A 13,265-nucleotide genomic window follows, 5' to 3' on the forward strand; every position below is an offset into this window, starting at 1 on the left:
GCTCCTCCCGGATGACTGAGCTTCTCACCCTATCTTTAAGGGAAAGCCCAGACACCCTGCGGAGGAAACTCATTTCAGCCGCTTGTATTCGCAATCTCGTTCTTTCGGTCACTACCCATAGCTCATGACCATAGGTGAGGGTAGGAGCATAGATCGACTGGTAAATTGAGAGCTTCGCCTTACGGCTCAGCTCCTTTTTCACCACGACAGACCGATGCAGAGCCCGCATCACTGCGGATGCCGCACCGATCCGCCTGTCGATCTCACACTCCATTCTTCCCTCACTCGTGAACAAGACCCGAGATACTTGAACTCCTCCACTTGGAGCAGGATCTCTTCCCCAACCCTGAGAGGGCACTCCACCCTTTACCGGCTGAGGACCATGCTCTCGGATTTGGAGGTGCTGATTCTCATCCCAGCCGCTTCACACTCAGCTGCGAACCGATCCAGAGAGCTGAAGATCACGGCCTGATGAAGCAAACAGGACAACATCATCTGCAAAAGCAGTGACCCAATCCTGAGTCCACCAAACGGACCCCTTCAACACCCTGGCTGCGCCTAGAAATTCTGTCCATAAAAGTTATGAACAGAATCGGTGACAAAGGGCAGCCCTGGCGAGTCCAACTCTCACTGGAAGCGGGCTGACTTACTGCGGCAATGCGGACCAAGCTCTGACACGGTTGTACAGAGACCGAACAGCTCTTATCAGGGGTCCGGTACCCCATACTCCCGAGCACCCCCACAGGATTCCCGAGGGACACGGTCGAATGCCTTTTCCAAGTCCACAAAACACATGTAGACCGGTCGGGCAAACTCCCATGCACCCTCAGGACTCTGCTAAGGGTGAAGAGCTGGTCCACTGTTCCGCGACCAGGGCGAAAACCACACTGTTCCTCCTGAATCCGAGGTTGACTATCCGGCGGACCCTCCTCTCCAGAACCCCGAATAGACTTTTCCAGGGAGGCTGAGGAGTGTGATCCCTCTATAGTTGGAACACACCCTCCGGTCCCCTTTTAAAGAGGGGACCACCACCCCGTCTGCCAATCCAGAGGCACTGTCCCGATGTCCATGCGATGTTGCAGAGGCGTGTCAACCAAGACAGTCCTACAACATCCAGAGCCTTAAGGAACTCGGTATCTCATCCACCCGGGGCCCTGCCACCAAGGAGTTTTTGACCACCTCGGTGACTTCAGTCCCAGAGATGGGAGAGCCCACCTCAGAGTCCCCAGGCTCTGCTTCCTCGTGGAAGGCATGTTAGTGGGATTGAGGAGGTCTTGAAGTACTCCTCCCACCGACCCAGCGTCAGTGAGGTCAGCAGCACCATCCCACCATATACGGTGTTGACACTGCACTGCTTCCCCTCCTGAGGCGCGGACGGTGGACCAGAATCTCCTCAAGCCGTCCAAAGTGTTCTCCATGGCCTCTCCAAACTCCTCCCATGCCCGAGTTTTGCCTCAGCAACAACGAAGCGCGTTCGCTTGGCCTGCGGTACCTATCAGCTGCCTCCAGAGACCCACAGGACAAAAAGTCCTATAGGACTCCTTCTTCAGCTTGACGGCATCCCTCACGCGGTGTCCACCAACGGGTTGGGGATTGCCGCCACGACAGGCACCGACCACCTTGCGGCCACAGCTCCGGTCAGCCGCCTCAACAATAGAGGCACGGAACATGGCCCATTGGACTCAATGTCCCCACCTCCCTCGGGGCGTGGTTGAAGTTCTGCGGAGGTGGGAGTTGAAGCTACTTCTGACAGGGGACTCTGCCAGCCGTTCCCAGCAGACCCTCACAACACGTTTGGGCCTACCAGGTCTGACCGGCATCTTCCCCCACCATCGAAGCCAACTCACCACCAGGTGGTGATCAGTTGACAGCTCCGCCCCTCTCTTCACCCGAGTGTCCAAGACATATGGCGCAAGTCCGGCGACACGACCACAAAGTCGATCATCGACCTGAGGCCTAGGGTGTCCTGGTGCCAAGTGCACATATGAACACCCTTATGCTTGAACATGGTGTTCGTTATGGACAATCCGTGACGAGCACAGAAGTCCAATAACAAAACACCGCTCGGGTTCAGATCGGGGGGGCCATTCCTCCCAATCACGCCCTTCCAGGTCTCACTGTCATTGCCCACGTGAGCATTGAAGTCTCCCAGCAAAACGAGGGAATCCCCAGAAGGTATGCCCTCTAGCAACCCCTCCAGAGACTCCAAAAAGGGTGGATACTCCAAACTGCTGTTCGGTGCATACGCACAAACAACAGTCAGGACCCTTCCCCCCACCCGAAGGCGGAGGGAGGCCACCCTCTCGTCCACCGGGGTAAACCCCAACGCACAGGCTCCGAGTCGGGGGGCAATAAGTATGCCCACACCTGCTCGGCGCCTCTCACCGGGGGCAACTCCAGAGTGGTAGAGAGTCCAGCCCCTCTCAAGGAGATTGGTTCCAGAGTCCAAGCTGTGCGTCGAGGTGAGTCCGACTATATCTAGCCGGAACCTCTCGATCTCGCGCACTAGCTCAGGCTCCTTCCCCTTCAGAGAGGTGACATTCCACGTCCCAAGAGCCAGTTTCTGTAGCCGAGGATCAGACCCCAAGGTCCCGCCGGCCACCACCCAACTCACACTGCACCCAACCTCCTTGGCCCCTCCCATAGGTGGTGAGCCCATGGGGAGCACCAACTTATACGCCCGTTCAAAAATGTGACACATAATTTATTTTTATTTCATCTTCTTGCCTCCTCCAATCTCACACCAGTTTCTCAGACACATCGAATTTTGTTGCAGCAGCACAGTTACTAATTTTTTTCACTGCTTCAATGACATTTAATTTAAAACCAGCTTCATATTTTCTTCTGATCGAACACTCCATCGTAGTTAAGGGATGCTATTACGATAAAGGTGTATGAGGGTGTGAGATACAAAAAACACAAATCAGTGCAAATGTTACTTCGGATTAGCTCGGGTATTACCGTGTGGTCACGTAGGCACAATACATAGAAAAAAAAGTGTGCTCCATAGTTACTCTGTCAGGTGGGTGTTAGCATATCATAATCTCACATGAGTTCTCCACATTCAGCGTATACGACCGCCATTATAAAATACCAGAAATTATACGGTAAATTCAAGTCCCGACTTATCCACGGGAGAACTTATCCACGAGTATAAAGTGGAACCTTGGTTCACGACCATAATTCGTTCCAAAACTTTGGTCGTAACCTGATTTGTAATTTCCCCCATAGGATTGTATGTAAATACAATTAATCCATTCCAGACCATACGAACTGTATTTAAATATATTTTCTTTAAAGATTTTTAAGCACAAAAAAGTGAATTATACCATAGAATGCAGTGTAATAGTAAACTAATGTAAAAACATTGAATAACACTGAGACAAACACCCAGGCTCCCTACTCAGCTGCACGCGCAGGCTCACTCGCTCTCTCCTGCACCCGCTTTATTTATTTAGTTATTTATTAAAACTGGCCTTTTTGACGGGAGCTGTGGACCCGCTATACCACAAGAGGAAGCTGGGTTAAGAGGAGGTTATAGTTTTGAGGGAGAGTCCCTCTGCGTGATGCACCGAGAACAATGTACAGGGAGAGACTGAACACGTGCGGAAATCATTGGCGCGCACAAACCGAAATGGAAACTGGCTTGTGCGTATACTGAGTGTGTGGTCGCGAACAGATGCAAAAGTTTGACAAACTTTTTGTTCGTAACCTGATTTGTACGTGTTCCGAGATGTTTGTGAACCGAGGTTCCACTGTATATGGTAAATTATTCAAAGATAAAGGATCATTATAAGCAAAACTAATATATTAGAAGAGGATAAAATATTAAACACACACAACCCCAAATTGCCTGATCCTGATGCAGAAAAACACAAAACAGACCAACCTCCTTTGCATTAACTATGAAACATATATAAATTACAAAATGAAAAGGAAACCTCCATATACACACAAAGTCCAATGTGAAAACATGATAAATGCAGAGACTGAGATATGGCTGGAAGCTCGTAAAGTTCCAAACGATGAATTGAAAGCAAAATACAGTTCAAACGAGTCTATTCTGAAACGTGAACCAAGACAGTCTGACCGAGAAGTACAGATGGCAGTCGGTAGTAGATAATGAAGAGTCCAAAACACCTTACTGCTGTGTGTGACTATTTATTTAGCACCTTTCCTATCGTCAAGGCATTTATTTAAACAGCAGGGTATAAGTAACATTGGGTACAAATATTTCTGCATAGAACACTAAACAGATAAATACAGGAGATACAAAGCATTAAAAGAATAAACGTTAATAAACGAGAGTAAAACACTAAATTCAGTACTTAAAGAAAAGCCTGAACAAATAGCATCATTTGTAATATAACACACATACACAAATTATCCTGAGCATCTGGACAGAGAGGTAAACTGACATAAAGGGCAGAATGTCAGGTTAAGTTAAAAGCCTTCCTGAACAGATGAGCTTTAAGTTGTTTTTTAAAGGAATGAATGGAGTCCTCCCTGCATGGAGTTTGCATCTTCTCCCTTTGTCTTCCTGGGTTCCTCCGGGTACTCCGGTTTCCTCCCACAGTCCAAAGACATGCAGGTTATGTGCATTGACGAATCTAAATTGTCCTTAGTGTGTGCTTGGTGTGTGTGTCCTGCGGTGGGCTGGCGCCCTGCCCGGGGTTTGTTTCCTGCCTTGCGCCCTGTGCTGGCTGGGATTGGCGCCAGCAGACCCCCGTGACCCTGTAGTTAGGATATAGCGGATTGGATAATGGATGGATGGATGGATGAATGGAGTCAGCTGATCTGATTAATTTCGGGATGTCATTCCAAAGTCTGGGTGCTATACAGCTGAAGGCCCCGTCACACACAGAGTGCAGGTTAGATTGCCAGAATCAGAGGACATTAGTGAGTGAACAGGAGCAGAGTGATGGAGAAGGTCACTGATGTAGTCCGGTGTGAGGCCATTTATAGTTTGTAGGTTATTAATAGAATTTTATACTCAGTCCTATAAGACACAGGAAGCCAGTGAAGGTGAAGCAGGATTGGGTGTTGTGTGCTCACTGTTCCTGGTTCCTTTCAATGACATAATAGCAATGTTTCTTATGATAGATCTAATTTTTTTTCATTGCTTCCTTTTCTGCATTTCTTCGTGAAATGAGCAGGCCTATATTTTAATATATGAAACTCAGAACTAACTGGAAAACCCCACCTCTGGCAAGGTTAAATGCTGTGATTGGTGACGTCTTTGCAGATGCAGATTACTCTTTTTTGGGTATGTATATGTTTTATACAAGAAAAAGATCAGACAAAACACAGCACTTATAAAAACTGAACAAATTGTGGCAGACAGCCAGGGATCCTACTCCACTGGGACGCCTGGAACCCGGAAGGACCAGGAGAGGGGCCACACCACCCCAGGCGTTAGAGGGCAGCCCCCCTGGATTCCATCAGGACCATGGAGCTGGGAAGCTCAGACCTGTGGGGGTTTGTGGTCGCCACCAGGGGGCACCTGGATGGTTCCTGAGCCAAAGACAACAGCACTTCCGCCACACCAGGAAGTGCTGCTGAATCAGGAACCACCTATGCCCAGAGTGCTTCTGGGTGCAAGGGTAGCATTTGTGCCACACTAGGAAGTTCTTTTGGAAGACCATCACAGAGCACCTGGAGCACATCCGGGGCGGGATAAAAGGGGCCGCCTCACTCCATTCAAGGAGCCGGAGTCGGTAGGGAGAAGATGGAGCTTGCGAGAGAGGAGTGGAGGCGACTGATGAGAAGCACAAAGGACTGAGCCTTGTGGTTTGTGTACAGTATTGTGTGTACTTGATAAATCAAAATAAATAGTGCGTGTTTTTGGGACATCTGGAGTCTGTGTCTGTCTGTTGTCGGGCCAATCTTTCACAAAATACAATTGACATTTTATGTAGCTCTGCTACAATGGTATATTATACACTAATTTATCCACCCAATTATCATTTTAGTCCACGGAGTTGAGTAGGCAGAGCAATAACTGGCAGCAAAGCACACAAGGCTCATATCTACCCATGAAGGTACACCAGTCCATGGTAGGAGATGCTTGCACCTGTGGTCATTGACACCGAGCAGAGACAGTTGCCAGTCATTGCAGCAAGCAGGAGGAGGGGTAGGAAACTGGAACATCCACAAAAAATGCGGATACAAGGAGAGAGGGCAAACTCCACTTACGTGTAGTCTGTCAGAGATAATTAGCATCTCACTGAATGTTCATTAAACAGAGTTCTGGAAAATGGGGTCATATAAGCGAAGTAAACAGATATTGAGTATAATATGGCTCAGTATTTTTACATTGAGGCAAGCGTCAGATGCTTTTATTCAAGGTGACATACAGAGGAGAAAACATAATTGAGTAGACATCAGTGTGTAGACAGTTTTGAAACAAGTGTTACAGAAAATGGTTATAAATTGACCATCACAAGTAACGAGGTCATAAATATAACTGAACACAAGAATTACTCTTCCTTCCCTGCTAAGAACGTTGCATCAAAACCATCATAAAGATATTCACAGACCAAAAGAGTCTGCAAACACTTTTTAAACATACTGAGGGAATCTACAGTTCCGATGGAGGTGAGTAGCTCATTCCTCCAGCTAGTAGCTACATGAGAAAATTGTTTTCATTTATATTTGGTGCCACTTGGAGGTGCTATCACCAGATTCTGTTTGCTAGCAGTCCTGAGCTGACAACAAGGACCATGGGACGTCATGAGGGGCTCCACATACACAGGTGCTGATCCACTGACCACTCTCTAGGCAAGCATCAGTGATTTTAACTTAATGCACACTGCTATTGGGAGCCAGTGGAGTGAGCTGAAAAGAAGGGAGACATGCGCCTGTCTTGGCTGGTTGAACAGAAGATGTGCTGCTGCATTTTGAATCATCTGCAGAGGCTTGGTAGAGTATGCAAGTACCCCACCAGTAAAGAGCTGCAGTAGTCAAGACATAACAAGGCCAGTACCTGGACCAGAAGCTGTCTTACATACTCCATTGGATACTACATCTTGCAGATGTTAAACAGATTGAAAATAAATAAGAGATCTTTCCAATGTGCTCAGTAAAGGATAGCTGATCATCATCACAAGGTTACATCTTGACTTGAGGTTTTGGTGTGTCACACACATGCGCATGGAAGATGGTTTTGGGGCTCAAATAATGTCATGTCACAGCTATACTAGTGGTTGGTGCTGTCATCTGATGCTTTCTCCTCTTGTCCCTCTGCAGTCCAGCCAAAGAACCTGCCAATCCAATATCTCCTTTCCAGTCCCCGAAACCCTCTCACCAATGAAGTCATTTCCAGTCTTCAGAACACTCCTAGAGATGACATCACTTCTAGTTCTGGTCTCCTCAGAACCCTCCTGCTGCAACCATATTTATTTCCCAGATCCACCTGCGTTAGGTTAGTAATGTGTTGAAATCCTGTCTGTAAAGATGTGCTTATTTTGCCTTCCATTTTCAACAGTTTTTTAAGTATATGGGTTGGTCATCGCCAAACCTTTTTGTGACTCTCCTGTCTTTGTTGATAATTAGGTGATAATTAGTTGAGAATTATAGGATGTTCCATACACAGACTGTCTAGAATAACAAAGGTTAAGATGGTTATGGAGCTTTTTCATCCAAGTTGGTATCAGTGAGACAAGCTAGGATTCTAGCAGAGACTAGGAGGTCTCCTGGAGGGAACTAGAGGTTCAGCTGAGTATCAACATCATAGAAGTGATAGTAGAATACATGGGACTGCAAGATAGGGCTTGAAATCTGCTTGAGAAGTGGAATTTAAACCATCTGTGAGCAATCCCAATGATGCCAAGGTCAGATAGGGTGGTTAACTGTGTCAAAGGCAGTAGAAGATCAAAAAGGATGACATGATAGTAGCCCTATCTAACCATAGCATGTGAGCAATAGTCAGCAGAGCCATGTGACGGTGCGAGTCCTGCTCCATGCTCCCTCTTCCAGATTTGGGACCATCTCGAACCCGGCACCGTCAATAATGTAACTGAATGATCCTGGTAAATGGGGACAAAACACTAAGTTCCATAAATAAATAATCCATAAAAACGTAAAAAAAGTGGAGGTTAAAATCCTTTAAAAGAAGGTTAAAATACTGGCTGGAAGCTATCCTTTAAAAACCCTGGTGCCTTCTACCTTTTAGCTGGCAGCTCACCTTCTTATTCCAACGGGCTTTGCAACAGGGGAGTCACCCTATCCACAGGTGCAGCTGACTTTCAACTGGTCCAGTTGCCTTCCATCCCCTGGCTGCATGTAGCTTCCTCACTGGACTGAGACTTGGGTCTCCAGCGACCATGTCACTCACACTGGGGCTCTGCATCTCCAGCCTCCTCGACTCCTGCTGCCTTCTTGGCCATATGCAATGAGCCATCCATACTCCCAGTTACTCCAGCTCCTCAGAAACGCTCAGCTGGACGAAAGCTTCCTACAGCCTCCACCAAGCACTCCTTTCTGTGGCCCTCCTCCCATTTGCCTGCCTTCTAACCACTCTCACTCGCTCACACACTGGCTTTTACAGCCTTCTTCTTCTCTTCTTCTTCTTCCCTTAACCTCTGTCTGTTTCTTTCTTCTTTTTCTCCTCTTTTTTTCTTCTGCACTCATGCTTCTCCTCTTTAGATAGATAGATAGATAGATAGATAGATAGATAGATAGATAGATAGATAGATAGATAGATAGATACTTTATTAATCCCAAGGGGAACTTCACATAATCCAGCAGCAGTATACTGATACAAAGGAACAATATTAAATTAAATAGTAATAAAAATGAAAAAAATTAAAATAAAATTAATGTTAGCATTTACTCCCCCGGGTGGAATTGAAGAGTCGCATAGTGTGGGAGAGGAACGATCTCCTCAGTCTGTCAGTGGAGCAGGACAATGACAAAAGTCTGTCACTGAAGCTACTCCTCTGTCTGGAAATGACACTGTTCAGTGGATGCAATGGATTATTCATGATTGACAGGAGTTTGTTTAGCGCCCGTCGCTCTGTCACAGATGTTAAACTGTCCAACTTTAATCCTACAATGGAGCCTGCCTTCTTAACAAGTTTGTCCAGGCGTGAGGCGTCTTTCATCTTTATGCTGCCACCCCAGCACACCACCGCGTAGAAGAGGGCACTCGCCACAACCGTCTGGTAGAACATCTGCAGCATCTTACTGCAGATGTTGAAGGATGACAACCTTCTCAGAAAGTATAGTCTGCTCTGAGCTTTCTTACATAGAGCATCAGTATTGGCAGTCCAGTCCAATTTGTCATCCAGCTGCACTCCCAGATATTTATAGGTCTGCACCCTCTGCACACAGTCACCTCTGATGATCACAGGGTCCATGAGGGGCCTGGGCCTCCTAAAATCCACCACCAGCTCCTCGGTCTTGCTGGTGTTAAGGTGTAAGTGGTTTTAGTCGCACCATTTAACAAAGTCTTTGATTAACTTTCTGTACTCATCCTCCTGCCCACTCCTGATGCAGCCCACAATAGCAGTGTCATCAGCGAACTTTTGCACGTGACAGGACTCCGAGTCATATTGGAAGTTTATATGGGGAACATGGCACAGGTGTGGCAATTAGCAGCTTCTGGCATCAATTACGGCCACGGGCGACCCCGTACCTGTGCACCTAAGTGCAAAAACGCCCATGCTGCATTGCATCTGGATACCACTCCTTCTACGTTACCATGCACCCTTCCTTAAAGCCATGAGTGCGGCAATTATTTATTTAAAAACTGGTCATTCGTTCATGGAGCCACGGACCCACTATATCACAAACCATCTCAGTGGAATGGCCACTATTGAAACCAGACTGGTTAAGATCGAATAATCTGTTATGCTGGAGGAAAGATGACACCTGGTTAAGACTACGTTCAAAAGTTTTGGATACAGGCATGCATCCAAATTACCTACTTGAGGCAGTTTGAGTGTGGGCTTTTTGAGAAATGGAGATGTTAAGGCCTGTTTGAAAACAGTGGGAAAAGTGCTGAGGGAGGTGTTGACAATCTGTTTGACTGCAGAAATGAGTGAGTGAGAGATAGCCTGAAGAGATGTGATGAGGGGACGGGGTCAAGTGGACAGGCAGTGGGTCAACTAGAGAAGATACTGGAAATATCTCTGGTGGAGAGCAGTGAAAAAGCTGAGAATTTTGTGTTGTGCTCAGGAGGCAGCAGGATAATTGGTAGGGGTGGTGAGAATTGGCCACTGATGGCAGCCATCTTTCCATGGAAAAAAAGGTAGCAAAGTCATCAGCAGTGAAAGTGGAAGTGGTGACAGCTGGAGAAGAGAGGCCAAATAAAGAAAGGTACAGGTACCAGTAGTCACTGGAAGAAAATTACTTTAGTGATGGTAGAGGCAGAAGAGGAGGGGGATAAAAGAGACTGAAACATATCTACATCAGACTGGGCCTTTGGCATCCTCTATGTCCATTTGGCTATCCGAAGTTTAGTCCTTGGGCTACATAGAAATTTGGAGAGCCATGAGTAGGAAGGACTTTTGTATGCAGGCCTGAGGCACAGAGTAAAGATGGTGTCAAGTCATAAGGACAGAGTTGAGTACAGGAAGTCAGCGACAGTATTAGTGTCAAGTGAGGAGAAGTGGTATGGAGGAGTGAGGACAGAGGAGAGACTAGGAAAGAGGAAGAGGTGGGAGAGTGGAAGTGGAGGTGAATGCAGAAGGACACCATGGGAAGAATGGCCAGGGGTGAAAAAGGAAGAAGTGACAGAAGTGGATGAAACAGTGGCTGCATGTGTGTAGAGGTATGGCATTTGTGTTTGTGGGTATGGGGTTCCATTAAGGAACAAGATCTAGACGTTTACTGGTTTTGTGAGGTTATGTCCTCACTACCACATCTTTGTTTAAAAATGCAGACTCCATTTTCACCTTTTGTCCACACCTGATTTTAACAGGGACTTATTGAAAGCATGACCTTAGCATCACAGTGTAGCTCGAAGAAAGCAAAGAGTTTTGAAAACGCAGAATCGTGTTCTGATTGGTCTGAGCTTATTATGTGGCCCTATCCTGATTGGATCCTGATCTGTACATTTTCTCAGCTGCTTTGCTTGCCTTATACTCTCAATAACAATTTCATCTCAACGTCACAACATTTTCTAGGTTGTGTTAGTGTGGGTGGAGGAGCCTTTGTAAACAATGTGAAAATGTTAGTGTAGATGGAAATCATTTTCATTTACAAAAGCCATTTTTAATTGCACACGTAGTAGTGTGGACACAACCAGAGTTGGTGAGGTATGGGACAGTGTCAGGTTTTACGAGAAAATAAAGAGAGGTCCTCAATAATGAGAAGTGGGCTGCTGTTGTCTGGGATGGAGTAAATCCTGTTCATCTTAGCAGCACTCGATGTTGATATGACTCTGGCAGGATCAGTGAAGACGGAAAACATCTTCAACAACAACAACAACAACAACAACATTTATTTATATAGCACATTTTCATACAAACAGTAGCTCAAAGTGCTTTACATATTAAAGAATAGAAAAATAAAAGACACAATTATAAAACAAAATAAATCAACATTAACATCGAATAAGAGTAAGGTTCAATGGCCAGGGGGGACAGAAAAAACAAAAAACTCCAGACGGCTGGAGAAAAAATAAAATCTGTAGGGATTCCAGACCGTGAGACCGCCCAGTCCCCTCTGGGCATTCTACCTAACATAAATGAAACAGTCCTCTTTGGATTTAGGGTTCTCACAGAAGGACTTGATGATGATGGTCACGTAGACTTCTGCCTTTTAATCCGTCCATCATTGTTGGAGCATCATGAAGCTTTGAGTAGGTGGAGGTGGTGCAGGCCACCACCACAAAGAAACCGGAAAAAGAAACAGAAAAGAGAGTAGGGGTCAGTACCGATTTTAGAGCCACCATGAATAGTTATTATGAGGAAATTGAACATACAGAGTATCAGAATTAAGTTAAATTGAAGTTATAGAAAGGCCATGTTAAAGTAATGTGTTTTCAGCAGTGTTTTAAAGTGCTCTGCTGTATCAGCCAGGCGAATTCCTATTGGCAGGCTATTCCAGATTTTAGGTGCATAGCAGCAGAAGGCCGCCTCACCACTTCTTTTAAGTTTTGTTCTTGGAATTCTAAGGAGACACTCATTTGAGGATCTGAGGTTACGATTTGGAATATAAGGTGTCAGACATTCCGATATATAAGATGGGGCGAGATTATTTAAGGCTTTATAAACCATAAGCAGAATTTTAAAGTCAATTCTGAATGACACAGGTAACCAGTGTAGTGACATCAAAACTGGAGAAATGTGCTCAGATTTTCTTTTCCTAGTTAGGATTCTAGCAGCTGCATTCTGCACTAGTTGCAAACGATTTATGTCTTTTTTGGGTAGTCCTGAGAGGAGTGCATTACAGTAATCTAGTCGACTGAAAACAAACGCGTGAACTAATTTTTCAGCATCTTTCAGTGATATAAGCGGTCTAACTTTACTTATGTTTCTTAAGTGAAAAAATGCTGTCCTAGTGATCTGATTAATATGTGATTTAAAATTCAGATTACAGTCAACAGTTACCCCTAAGCTTTTTACCTCCGTCTTGACTTTTAATCCTAATGTATCCAGTTTATTTCTAATAGCCTCATTGTATCCATTATTGCTGATCACTAAGATTTCAGTTTTCTCTTTATTTAACTTGAGAAAATTACTATTCATCCATTCTGAGATACAAGTCAGACATTGTGTTAGTGTTGTCTTCATTACAGAACTGCTGCTCTGACCACTCATCATTAGGAATTAAAAATATGTGAAGGTGGTAAGTGGCAGCAAATCCTTTCAAAGTAAGGTAATTAGCTTCTGTTACTTTAAGAGACGACACACTTACCACTTACTTAACTTTAATGAGCTAAATAAAAACTAGGGTTAAAAACTTTACTGCCAATAAACTAAAATGATATCAAGGTGGGAAAAAAATTTATGACAATGAAGCAATTAATAAACGATTTTGCCCAAACGATTATTATCAGCAGTTTAGCCGAGCAAATAAAAAAGAGCTTTTCAGTCAAACTGGCCAAGTGCCTTTGTATTACTTCTTAACAGGAGGAACCACAAAGGCCTCAAATGACCTGATAATAAAGTGAGGCTTGTTTTCTGTCCCGCTTCGCTGCCTGCATCTTAATGTGGAAAACCTCGAGTGATCCTGCAGACTCACTTGTAATCATCTCAGAGGTGGGAGCCCCAGTACAGACTGATTTTATTCACGTGTGAAAACATTTCATTTTTGAC

The sequence above is a fragment of the Polypterus senegalus genome, chromosome 3 (assembly GCF_016835505.1).
Source record: "Polypterus senegalus isolate Bchr_013 chromosome 3, ASM1683550v1, whole genome shotgun sequence".
In the NCBI taxonomy this organism is placed as follows: Eukaryota; Metazoa; Chordata; class Cladistia; order Polypteriformes; family Polypteridae; genus Polypterus; species Polypterus senegalus.